Source organism: Nicotiana sylvestris, chromosome 10 (assembly GCF_000393655.2).
Source record: "Nicotiana sylvestris chromosome 10, ASM39365v2, whole genome shotgun sequence".
Taxonomy (NCBI): domain Eukaryota; kingdom Viridiplantae; phylum Streptophyta; class Magnoliopsida; order Solanales; family Solanaceae; genus Nicotiana; species Nicotiana sylvestris.
In genome coordinates, this window is record NC_091066.1 from 80,005,291 (window position 1) to 80,017,973 (window position 12,683).

The 12,683-nt window shown below is 37.4% G+C and overlaps 1 long non-coding RNA gene across 1 annotated transcript; it reads left to right on the forward strand.

The window, feature by feature from the left end:
* Positions 1–7,220: 7,220 nt before the first annotated feature.
* Positions 7,221–8,651, forward strand: LOC138880447 (uncharacterized). The gene is made up of 2 exons (XR_011403096.1): positions 7,221–7,664; positions 8,473–8,651. It is a non-coding gene; the product is annotated as an uncharacterized lncRNA (long non-coding RNA).
* Positions 8,652–12,683: the final 4,032 nt, after the last annotated feature.

Genomic DNA, 12,683 nt, shown 5'->3' on the forward strand with positions numbered 1-12,683 from the left:
CAAAGAAACACACTACCAAACTTACATGATCGCGGACAACTCACTGCGAACGTGATGAAGAACCCATATAGACTGACCAACCCCCGCTTAACACTACGCAAACGCATAACCATGGACGCAGATGCAAAGACTAAAACCTTCAACCCAGTGCGAATGCGACCTCAAAAACGTGAATGTGAAGAACAAATAATTCCACTAACCAAAACACCTTTCGCGATCGCAGCCAAGCCTTCGCGATCGCGAAGAATGCCAGAAGCAACAGATAACAGCAGAAAAACCAGAAATGCAAAAATCATTTGAAATGCTCCGAATTACGTCTAAAATTCACTTGAGTCCCTCGGGACCCAGTCCAAATACATCAACAAATTCCATAACATAATGCGAACCTACTCGAGACCTCAAAACACACATAACAACATCGAAACAATGAATCGCACCTCATTGCAAACTTGATGAACTTTGAACTTTTCAACTTCAATAACTCGTGCCGAAACATAGCAAATCAAAACGGAATGAACCCAAATTTTGCACACAAGTCCCAAATTACATAACAAAGCTATTCCAATTCTTGAAACCATAATTCGATTTCGATATCAAAAAATTCACTCTCGATCAAACTTTTCAAAAATCCAACTTTTTGCCATTTCAAGACAAATTCAACTATGGACCTCCAAATCACAATCTGGACACGCTCCTAAGTCCAAAATCACCAAATGGATCTAACAGGACCATCAAAACTCCAATCTGAGGTCAAATACTAAAAAGTCAAACTTGGTCAACTTTTCCAATTTAAAGCTTCTTAGTTAAGAATCATTCTTCCAAATTAAATTTTAAATAACCTAAAAACCAAAACAGATAGTTCACACAAGTCATAACACATCATACAGATCTACTCATGCCCATAAATTACCGAGCAAAGTGAAAATGCTCAAACGACCGGTCGGGTCGTTACATCCTCCCCCACTTAAGCATACGTTTGTCCTCAAAGGTGCCCAAAATTGTTCCCAAAGCCATCAAACCGATGTTTAACCTTATCATGCACATACCCGGGGGTGATCCCATGCCACCCTACCGCATATAGGTTTGATAACATAACATAACTGAAACTTCTTAATTCAACCTAGACCATAAGCCTTAGAATCCAATTTCCAACATCTGAAATTTTCTATAATATCAGAATCTTGCATCTACACTATGTATAAGTCTGAACAAGCTGCATCAAGCCATAACCATAACCCAAGGCACAATCACATGATATATCACATAACTCGATTACTCATAGCAATGATTTCTAATCACAGTAGCTGTTCAAAATAACCCAATACCGGCAATAATCTCATATTAAATAAAACCTCGTTCTAAAATCTTTGGATACTGTAGATGATGAAAGAAACATGCAGAAACTCATAACCATTCATCATATCAACAAGTCATGGTACTCTGTCTCCTTCAACAAGACTATAGTCAATTATAAGCCGATTAGCAACAATATCCTTCCAAATATACCGCAATCAGATCCGATAGCACCCATTCTAGGTCTGATGACCTCATCTCATCCAACACAACCACTCTAGTGACATGCCACATTAATACAATCTAAATCCACAACCCGTGCAATCCGTGCACCAATAAGCAACAATCCAAATGTACTCAATCATGGAAAATGACTTAAATGAGAGAACCATCCCACAAGTTCAACAAGTACCACCACAATCGAAATGCTACGAACCCATCATACCTAGTAGGACCAAGACACATGAATCTAACACAAAGGATCATATCTTAACATAACCCTGTTGCAATGTGTGACCCCATCCAAACACTGGTCCATATGAAATACCTTAGCCACCATGCTCAAAATCAATAACCACGCGCAATTCGACATCAAGTATCCAAGGTGCATGACCATAACCATGAAGAAGCAAATGACACAACGCCGCACAAGCCTGAAGGAACATAACCAATGCGCAATCAATCATGCATCACCCAAATACCTATCTCGCTCAAATTCCTCTGTAAGGCCCCAGTAGAACCGCACGATATGTGCATATAACCCACAATTCACAACTCCTCGTAGCATAGAAGAGTAACTCGCAGATCATTTTAGAACACGAATAAGCTCAACGACAACCTAATGGCACATCCCTCAACAATAGCAGTATGGAGCCAACCAATCCGACTCGGTGTAGAATACATATCCTAATTGGGCCTACTAATGGACCCCCAAATCAACTCTGGTTACCCACAAAAAGATAAATAACCCTTCAAAAGTCCATAATGACTGAATCATAACACATACTATCATCTGGATAGCTTCGGCCACAACTCACAGTCCACAACCATGAAACAATCTGCTCCTGAGAACTCCCAATCTCCAAATCCATAGAACACATGAATCACCATATCTAATCCCAACTCCACCGCCCGAATGTCTAATACATGTCTCATACACGATCATCCCACGAGGAATACTTCTATAATTCTTCCGTGCCACATAACGAAATTTGAATATCAGCAGTCGATCAATTAGGCGAGTACGGCAATACCAATGAAGCATCCATAAATCAAAACACTATATGCCTTTTGAAATGTACACTTTACTTAAGCAATACCAATAGTAATAACATTCATCTAGTCATCTAAAGCCGTCTATGCTGCCTAAGAATTCAGGACCTTCCTTTCAAAACTAAATCGTGACCTTCTACATGCAAATCTCAATCATACACAACACACCACACCTATTATGCTATCATATGAAAAATACAAAAATCTCAAAATCAACTCTAAGTCGCAAGTAGAATATATACTCAATTAGCCATGAACCTTCCGTTTGATCTCATCCAGGAGAAAATCACAATAAGTAACATAAACATGTTCCACACACCAGTAGGAAAGATACACCTCGAACCGTGGTAGAAACCATTGAGAACTCTTTTAGAATCCACTTGTACATAACCAAATTATCATAACTGAATCCTTCTAACTCAACCAAGCCATGCAGATCATCAAAACCCAAGAGCATTACCACAAAACACCTGTAGGGACTCGCCACATCATAAGTACCCAAAGAATCGATCATACCCATTACCGTGTTGATCCAACCTACTATCCAACTGTCCTATTTCTCCGAGTTCCTTCCTAATTACCCTCAAGTTGACACTTCTCCTTGCCAGAACAACATGATCCTTATCCAAAGCTTAACACAAGAGATCCTACCATAAAACTGCATCGCCTTAAGGCTCATAAGCCAATGTGTCTCCTCTTAAGCACCCCAAGGCTCCACAATCGATACACCCACTCTGAAGAGACCTTATGTGAACCTAAAACGGCTTTCCTTCACCTCCTTGATACTGAAGTATATAATCCACGATGATATAGAAATACCGTGAGTCTCGACACCATCCAATGAAAATCTCAGTAGCCATATACAAATCCTGAAAGTTACCAATTGCAACATTTAAATCTTGCATCCATTAGAACCATTCTCGAGAGCCTTCCAACACCAAAAGCCAACAACAGTTCATAACAACGTAAATCAAGTAATTAAAGAAGTAACTCGAAATTCAAAATGCATGGCTTATTCATAATTCCCGAAAATAGTTTAGCTTTTTAAGTATATTAGTGAAAAAACCAAATTCTTTACCGAAATCATCGAAAATATGAGTAAGATTGAAAACTATAATTTTTCCCAAAAACCATTCAACAGGTAATATTTCATTTTCAGATAGCATGAGAAAAGTACATCTCTATGCTTACATGTCAAGATACTAGTAAAATCATGAATGTCACTAAAACCGGGCAGTAGAAAGGAAATGCATCTCTATATATGTATCTCAAATATGCATGTCAAACGCAATGCTTTTCAGTGATGAACTCATGTAGTCACACTCTCAGAGTATTCAATCTCACTGTCTCGCATTTCTCCCTTACCATGCTCAATACTCAGCACACTCAATCACTCAGCACTATACAACACTCGTTGCGGCATGCAACCCGATCCACACATACACACACACACATATATATATATATATATATATATATCCATAAGGCTCGTTGCGGTGTGCAACCCGATCCATATACATATATAGCCATAAGGCTAGTTACAGCGTGCAACCCAATCCATATACATATATAAAATCAACTATGCTTACTGGGGGGTATACACAGACTCCAGAGAGGCTCCTTTAGTCCAAGCGCTATATCGCCGCGACGTACAGCCTAATCCCATAAAACGTAATCAATATAACATGCTACAATGTGCTGCTCGATCCCATAATATCACTCTCACTCATGCCATGAAACTAGCCCAAAATGATGATATAATGTGTCAATAATTGATAATAGAGACTGATATATGATATGCATATGAATGCATATGCTGAGTATAGAAAACAATGAAAGCAGATAACTCAACAGCAAAATGAACTATGTGGGTCCCAACAGAATAAGCATGTAGCGTAGGCATGGTTTCTAACATGTATCACAGCTCAATAACTCAAGTACGTAGAGATTTCATGGTTACATATAAGGTCAGGTAACTACATAGTACCACAGAAATAATAGAGTCACTATTCACACAGTGCATGCCTACACTCCCATCACCTAGCATGTGCGTCACCTCAGTACCATTCACTTAACACGTAATTTAGGGTTTCATACCCTCAGCACCAAATTTAGAAGTGTTACTTACCTCGAACAAGCCAAATCCAATACCGAGCAGGCCAAACGATGCTCCAAAGATGCCATCTCGCACGTACCAGCCTCCGAACGCCTCAAAACTATCCAAAAGCAACTCCATTACATCAAATAAAGCCAAAGAAAACAAACTCAATCGATAAAAGTCGAATCTTTAATCAAAGACAAGATCGTCCAAAAATGTCCAACCCGGGCCTATGCCTCAGAACCCGACAAAACTGACAAAATACAATAACCCATTCAATTACGAGTCCAACCAAATACTAATTTCACTCAAATCCGACTACGAATTGATGTTCAAAACTCAAAAAAAATCACTTTATGAAACTTTAGGCTAAAACTCCCAATTTTCTTCTTTAAAATTCACAAACCAATTACGAAAAATGAAGATAGATTCACAAAATATAACCACAACCGAGTAGAGAACATGTAACGACCCGACCGGTAGTTTTGAGCTTTGGCCCGTTCTTCGGATATTTGAGGCCATGAACAGCTTCACTTCAGGAATTATGACTTGTACACATCGTCGGAATTGGACTTCGGGAAGTTCCGAGTTGATTTGAAAAGAAAATTCTCATTTTAGAAGCCTTAAATTGAAAGAATTAGCTAAGATCAGATTTGTGAGTAAACAACCTCGGAATCAAAATTCGAATGTTCCAGCAGGTTCGTATGATGATTTCAAACTTGGGTGTATGTCCGGGTCGGGTTTTGGATAACCCGGGAACATTTTGGCGCCTATTGTGGAAGTTAACATTTTGGAAGAAATTTTATAAGTTTGGGTTGAAGCGCATTTCAGTGTTATTGATGTCCGTTTGGGATTCCGAGTCTGGAAATAGCTCCGTATGGTGATTCTAGAGTTGGAAGCACGATCAGAAGTGAATTCGGAGGTCCGTAGGTCCTTTTGAAGTCATTTGGCTAAAGACAGAAATATGAAGATTTTTGAAAAGTTTGACCGGAAGTGGACTTTTTGATATCAGGGTCGGATTCCGATTCCGGAAGTTGGAGTAGGTTCGTAGTATCAAATATGACTTGTGTGCAAAATTTGGGGTCAACCGGACGTGATTTGATAGGTTTAAACATCGAAAGTTGAAGTTTGAATTTCTAGAGTTCATAAAGCTTGGATTGGAGGTCAATTCATGATTTTACCGTTGTTTGATATGATTTGAGGCCTCGAGCAAGTCCGTAATGTATTTTGGGACTGGTTGGTATGATTTGTTGGGGTTTCGAGGGCCTCGGGTGGATTCCGGGTGGTTAACGGATCGAAAATGGGAATTTTTGGAAGGCTTAACTTGCTGGTTGCTGTCATAACCGCACCTGCGAGAATTGGGATGTAGGTGCGGAGCCGTAGAAGCGGCCAGAAGAGCCGCAGATGCAGTTTTGGACTGGAAGTGAAGGGACCGCAGAAGCGAAAAAAGGGCAGCATGGGAAGGACCGCAGATATGGTAGTGGGGCCGCACCTGCGGAACCGCAGAAGCGGTCGAGGGACCACAGGTGCGGAAAGTGCTTTAGGCAGAGAGGTGTTTTCAAAATTGGGATTTGACCATTTTCTCTCATATTTTCTTGGCTTGGGCGATTTTTTGGAGAGCTTCAAGCGTGATTTTTCATCATCAACGATAAGGTAAGCTAATCCCATCCATCTCGAGTTAAATACATCGATTATGTACGGATTTTAGCATGTATATTGGTAGAAATTTGGGGTTTTGGTAGAAAGACATAGAAATTTATATTCTTGGAATTTGACCACGATTTTGGGTATGGAATTGAAAGTAAATTATATATTTGAGTTCGGGGAATTATGGGTAAGCTTAATCTTTGAAAATTTTCGAAATCCGGGCACGTGGGCCCGAGGGCGATTTTGTCAACTTTTCGATCGGGGTTAGGAATTGTTATAAATTGGATTGTAATGATTAATTGAGCGTATATTAATGGATTTGCATAATTATCGACTAGTTTTGGAGCATTGTGCATCAATTTGAGTCTTCGGAAGAGCGTGGAATGTCGGTTATGGATCTTCGGAGCGAGGTGTGTCTCCTTTCTAACCTTGTAAGAGGGAATTGTTCCCATAGGTGAGTTAATTAGTTATGTGCTCCTATTTGTGGGGGCTACGTACGCACGAGGTTGTAAATGCCTAATTTTTGCCTTGTATATATATATATATATATATATATATATGTGTGTGTGTGTGTGTGTGTGTGTGTGTGTGTATGTGTTTGTTCTTATTTGTGTATGTATAGGTTTTAAGAATTGAGTAATGTTTGATAAACGGGGTACGGATTGGGCTAGTATAATTTAATTAAAATTGTGCCAAAATTGGCCCAAAATTTGAGCCCAAAGAGCCTAAATCAGGTCCAAAAGAGGGTTGCCAAGAAGGGCTTAAAACGACGTAGTTTTGTCTTGAAACTACATCGTTTTGTTTAAGTGACAAGATTCAATCTCATCCACCCATCTTGATTTAATCCAACGGTCCTAGTTTGATCTTCATCCTAGGTATTTAAAGCCTAAAATCCCCAAAAATTTGCCCCATTTCCCCCTTATTTCCTCTCTCTTCTTTCCCTCTCCTTCTTCTCTCTTCACTCTCTCTACGCCGCCCCAGCTCCGCCCACCACCGCCTGCCGGAAATCGCCGCCACCGGCGGACCACCTCCAAACACCTCCAAATTCACGCCACGTAATCTTCACAACTTCTTCTTTCCATATCTCCAAACCAAATCCTAAAAAAGTCCCTCAAACTCCTTGAATCTTAGATCTAGAAAACTTTCCCGTAACTTTTTTGCCCAAATTCTTGAAGCTCCAACCACTACCACCCCAAAATACCTACATCAATGGATAGAGCTCCTCAAGACCTAGCTATTGATGTCAATTCTACCCCAAAAATCCGGCGACCAAAATCTGGCCTAATTCCGGCGACTTCCCGGAACACCCTCTTTGGCATACCACCATTTTTTCGGCCTTTTGATGTGTAAAATGGTAAAATACTATTCTTTTTCATGGCTGATTTTTTATTTTTATTTTTAATTTTCAGATTTTAGTTTTGTCTATTATTAATTATTTTAGCATTAGTTTTTGAAGTTTGAAATGTTAAATTTTCTGTTTTTGCACTTGTTGAAGTAGTAAAATAATTTTGTATTGATAAAAGTGAGGTAATGAAAAATACTTAAGAGTATATGGTACTTGTTTGGTTGTTTGTTTACTGCTTCAAGACTCTTTGAGTACAACACTCAAAAGTCAAATTGTTTGGTAAGAAAATGTAGACCTTTGGACATTATTTGAATAAAGTCTATCTTTGAATAGTGGAGAGCAGATTTTGTTTGAAATACTTGACAAGATTTGAACTAGAAAGTCTTGCTTTTTGAATTTAAGAGCAGATTTTGTAGAAAAATCTGTCAAAAAGATTGATTTTTAATTTTTTGAAATAGCTGGTTGATTTGATATATAGAGGGGACTCCATCACATTTTGGAGGGGATCATTTTTCTGCTTTTGAACATACAACAACAAAAAAAATTGCAACCGAAACGTCCTTTAGTAAGATGAAATTGTAAGTCATATGAGTGAATCTTAAAGTGCAAACCTTTTTTTTAGAAAAGTATAAGTCTTCTTTAGAGTTTGCTTCTGGGTTTCTTCTCTGAGTTTTCGAGCTGTTTTAACATGGATTTGTTGTTGGTTTTGCTGTTGTTATGCTGCTATTTTTATGCTGCTTTAGTTGTTGAGCTTCCATTCTTTGTTGTTGTATTTATTATTCTGCGACTCAGGTAACTCTTTAATCTTATGTTGCAGATGTTTTCACATTAACAAGAAGATTTGAACTCATCTTGATTGTTAGGAGCATGTCCATCTAAATAAATGAGTGTTTAGCTAAATTTTTTTATTGTTTAAATATATCTTGTTGTAGTTCATATGTAAAATAAATCCTTGGTTGATCAAACACTTTTTTATTCATGTGTTATTTGTCTTTACTATCTATTATAGTATTGATGCATATAAAATTGAGATGTTCTAAGTAGGTTGCAATGTGCTTAAAGACTCATTTTGCACTTTTGCAGTTCTGGCCAGTTTATGAAAAATAACAAAAGAGACATGCTTTAAACCTTTATTTATTTTTACAGATTTTATATGTGACCATCTCTGCTAGGATTTTAGATTATTTTTTTTGGTAGAAAGTGGCTAGATCCTAAATAGGTTTTGAAATTGCTAGTTAAAAATAAGGGTTAATGGCTTAGAGCAAAAGAGGCCAGACTCGCAATTTAGCCCAGGTGGGCTGTCGTAGTAAACCAGCATTTGAAATCTATTGGGCTTTCAGCTTGTGCCTATTTCGGAGCCAATAATTGGCCAAGGTAGATTCTCTCCAATAGGCCCAATGCTTTTAAGAAGTCTATAAATATTTTGTCCATTTATTTCATAGATGTTGGCCCAATGTCATAACTAAGTAAGCAAATTGGCCCACTTTCTTAATAAATAATATGATCTATCTTCAAAATAATACTTACTAGATTAGTTGAATAGACTTATTAAGAATTAGTTAATTTTCATGATGTGTAATAATAATCCAATAACTTAAGTACCTTTAATTAATTTAAACGCTAGGCAACCAGTAGGTCCGTTTTAACTTTTTATTATTATTATTTCACGGACTCGCTTGCGTAGCGTGATATTAACTCTTAATATTTTAATTCAGTAATCTCATACTATTTCTACTAGCTTTAATTATTTTCTAATTTAATAAACTCTTTGCTAAACTCGCGGATTCGCTTGCGTAGCGCGATAGTAACTCTTAATAAATAATTTCTTCAATGCACAAATATAGTAATTTTTCTGAAAGTAATAACGTGTTAATAATTCTTTGTCATGACTGTGGATTCGCTTGCGTAGTGCTGTTATGACTAAGCCAATAAATTTTGTCTAGATTACACATTCGTTAGAGTAGTGTGATTATGACATTTTATTATTATTTTTTTATCAAATAAGTAAAAGCGGACATAAGAAAAGCATAAAAGTCAAATAAATCATCGTTTATCCAAGTTTAATTCAAGCTAAATGTAGTCAATAAAGCGACCGTGCTAGAACCACGGGACTCGGGGAATGCCTTACACCTTTTTTCCGGTCAACGGAATTCCTTATCCGGACTTTGTTTTCGCGGACCAATAGTAAAAGAGTCAAATCTTCCTTTGAATTGGGATTCAAATAAAAGGTGACTTGGAACACCGATAAAAATCAATTCCAAGTGGCGACTCTGTAAATAAAATAATCCCTATTTCAAAATTGTCACTTTAATTGGAAAAACTTTTTAACCCACAATCCATAACCCACATTATCTTTTGGAGGGGTAAAAAGGGGTGTGACAGCTCTGGCGACTCTGTTGGAGAGGTACTCAAGAATTCGAGCTTGTACATTGACTTTATTTGGCTTTATTATTTTTTTGTATATAACTGTGATCTATTTGGGCATAATGTGCTACTTGTTTGCTCTTTAACGCTTTGATATTGTTGAACTATTTTATAAATTGTCTTCTTGCGCACCCCCTTTGAGTCTTCTGAATACAACCTCGGGAATCGCGGATACGCGCCCCATTCTTTGTTGAGATAAAGCCGGTGGGCCTGGGCTCCCGGTGAAGGATTATTAGTCACCCATATTTAAGAACGGGGAGGGTCCAGTAGTTAAGCCGGAGAAGTATTGCTCCCGGTACGCTACCCCTTCCCAACTCGAGTTGTTCGCTCGTTTTATGGTCAGTCTAGATACGCCTCATCCCCTAGGACTTTTAAAATATAGAAGAACAAGCCACATGACTGGTTATCCCTAGTAGGATCGTTTTGTTGCATCATATGCACTTGACTTAGCGAAGCTCGGCACAGGGGCCGAGTCCGTATAAGACATGTATCCTTTTTGAGACCATCATGTTCACGTATGTGCTACTTGATACATCATTTGGAAGGCTTACTTGCATTGTCGACCGGCTTTAGAATGTGAGATACGTAGGCAAACCTCATCGGTTCCGGCCCCCAATTTTCAAAAAAAAATTCAAATATATTTCCCTTTACTTCCTTCTTTAGAAAATAATTTCTTAGAGACCACAATTTTAAAAAAATCAAAAAAAAAATCAAAAATATTTTCTTCTTTTTTCTTTTATAAGTCTTTCTTCCACACAAAAAAAAATCAAAATCAGATTTTGTTTCTTCAAAAATCACAAAAAAATAAATAAATGAAAAGAAAAAAAATCGAAAATTCCAAAAAAAAATTGTTGAATTGCAAAATATTTTTTTATCTGCTTCAGAAATTTTTCTTTCAAAAATTGAAAAATAAAATATTAGAAATTCAAAAATATTTTATTTCTTCTTTAGAAGTGTTTTATTTCAAAAAAAAGAAACTTTAAAAATGAAAAAAAAAATCTTTTTTTTAATTCTTTCTTTCAACAATTCCAAAAACAAAATGAAAAAAAAAATCGAATTTCAAAAAAACAAATCGCTCTTCTTTAGAAGTCCCACTTTCAACAATTCAAAAAAAAATTGAAATCTAAAAAAAAAATCTTTCTTCTTTTGAATCCTTTCTTTCTACCAAAAAAAAATCCAAAATTATTTTCCTTGTTAGGAGCTTTCGTGGAGTTATTTGTATATGAGTAAAAACGAGAGTTAGTTTGTGTATTTTATTCCTGATTTTTTCTGCACTACGTAATGATTTGATTCATGTGGCGTCATGATACGTAGGCAATCCCCATCGTATTCGATCGTAACCGTAGAATTAAGTGAGGAAAAAATAAACAAAAAAAAAGAAAGAAAAGAAAAAAAAGAGGAAAAAAAGAGAGGGACAAAAAATAAAAGAGTGGCCAAACAAAAAAGGAGAATTCCAAAAAATAAAAAGCGACAGAGACGAAAAAAATCAAGAGTGATTAAATAGAGGTAGAAATAAAAGAAAAGAGGTACATACTTAAAGGGTTAGTTAAGGCCAGGATGAAACATGCAACCGTTCACAACACATGGTAGAAATGTTTAACTATTAGGTGCATTGCATCCCCAACCTGCGATTTTCTATGTGTTAAATGTCTCAAAACTAACGAGGTTGTGGTGTGAGCAAATTAGTTAGGTTCTGTTCAGGTGGTTGGTTTTGTTGGTATGCAGTGATGAACGCGCAATCTTGCACGCGGCCACAACATTATACACAAAACCGAGCTCCACCTCCCAGAAATGCACATCCTTACCCAGCTTCATATAATCCCCAACCAAATGATCTCCGATACAATCCTCGCCTAAGAGAGCCTTTCAGAAAGAATCAGTTCACCCCTATTAGTGAATCGTATTCAAGCTTGTTCCAAAAGCTAATCAGGCTAGATCTATTGCAGCCAGTGGCCTCGAAATGGCCGAACCCCGAGTCCCCCTCGCACCGAGCTGATGCTAGATGTGAATACCACTCTAGAGCAGTGGGACACAGTACATAGGACCGTTGGACCCTCAAAAGGGTAGTTGAAGATTTGATTGAAACTGAAAGAATCGTTTTTCGGGATGAAGAAGCTTCTGATGTGATGAACAATCTGTTGCCTGCCCACAACATTGGGACACAAGTCAGAATGATTTGTGAAGCTGAGGAATTTGATCTGACACCTAAGGTCGTTGCAACCTTTGCCGAGATAGAAGAAAAGCCAAAAATGGTCGCCAAGCATGAAAGTTCCCCATCAAATAGGAGTCTTAGTGGCCAGTCTTGCTATCCTTTCTGCATCCGGATTATCTCAGGGTGTGATTCGGATGTTTTACCTTATTGTCTTACTTTCTGATGCAAACCCTTCTATCTTCAAAAAATTGAAAAAAAAATCAAAAATCAAAAAATCAAATGAAATTAATATTTCATTTTCCAGGAATGTCTCTTTTCTTAATCTTGTCATTTTTCTTTCTTATTCTCTTTTTAGTTCTGTTAAATGCAGATTTCAATAACATGACATGCTTGCGGACTTCATGCCCAGATCCTGAAAGTTGTTAGGCCTCGAAATAATGAATCAAGGATTA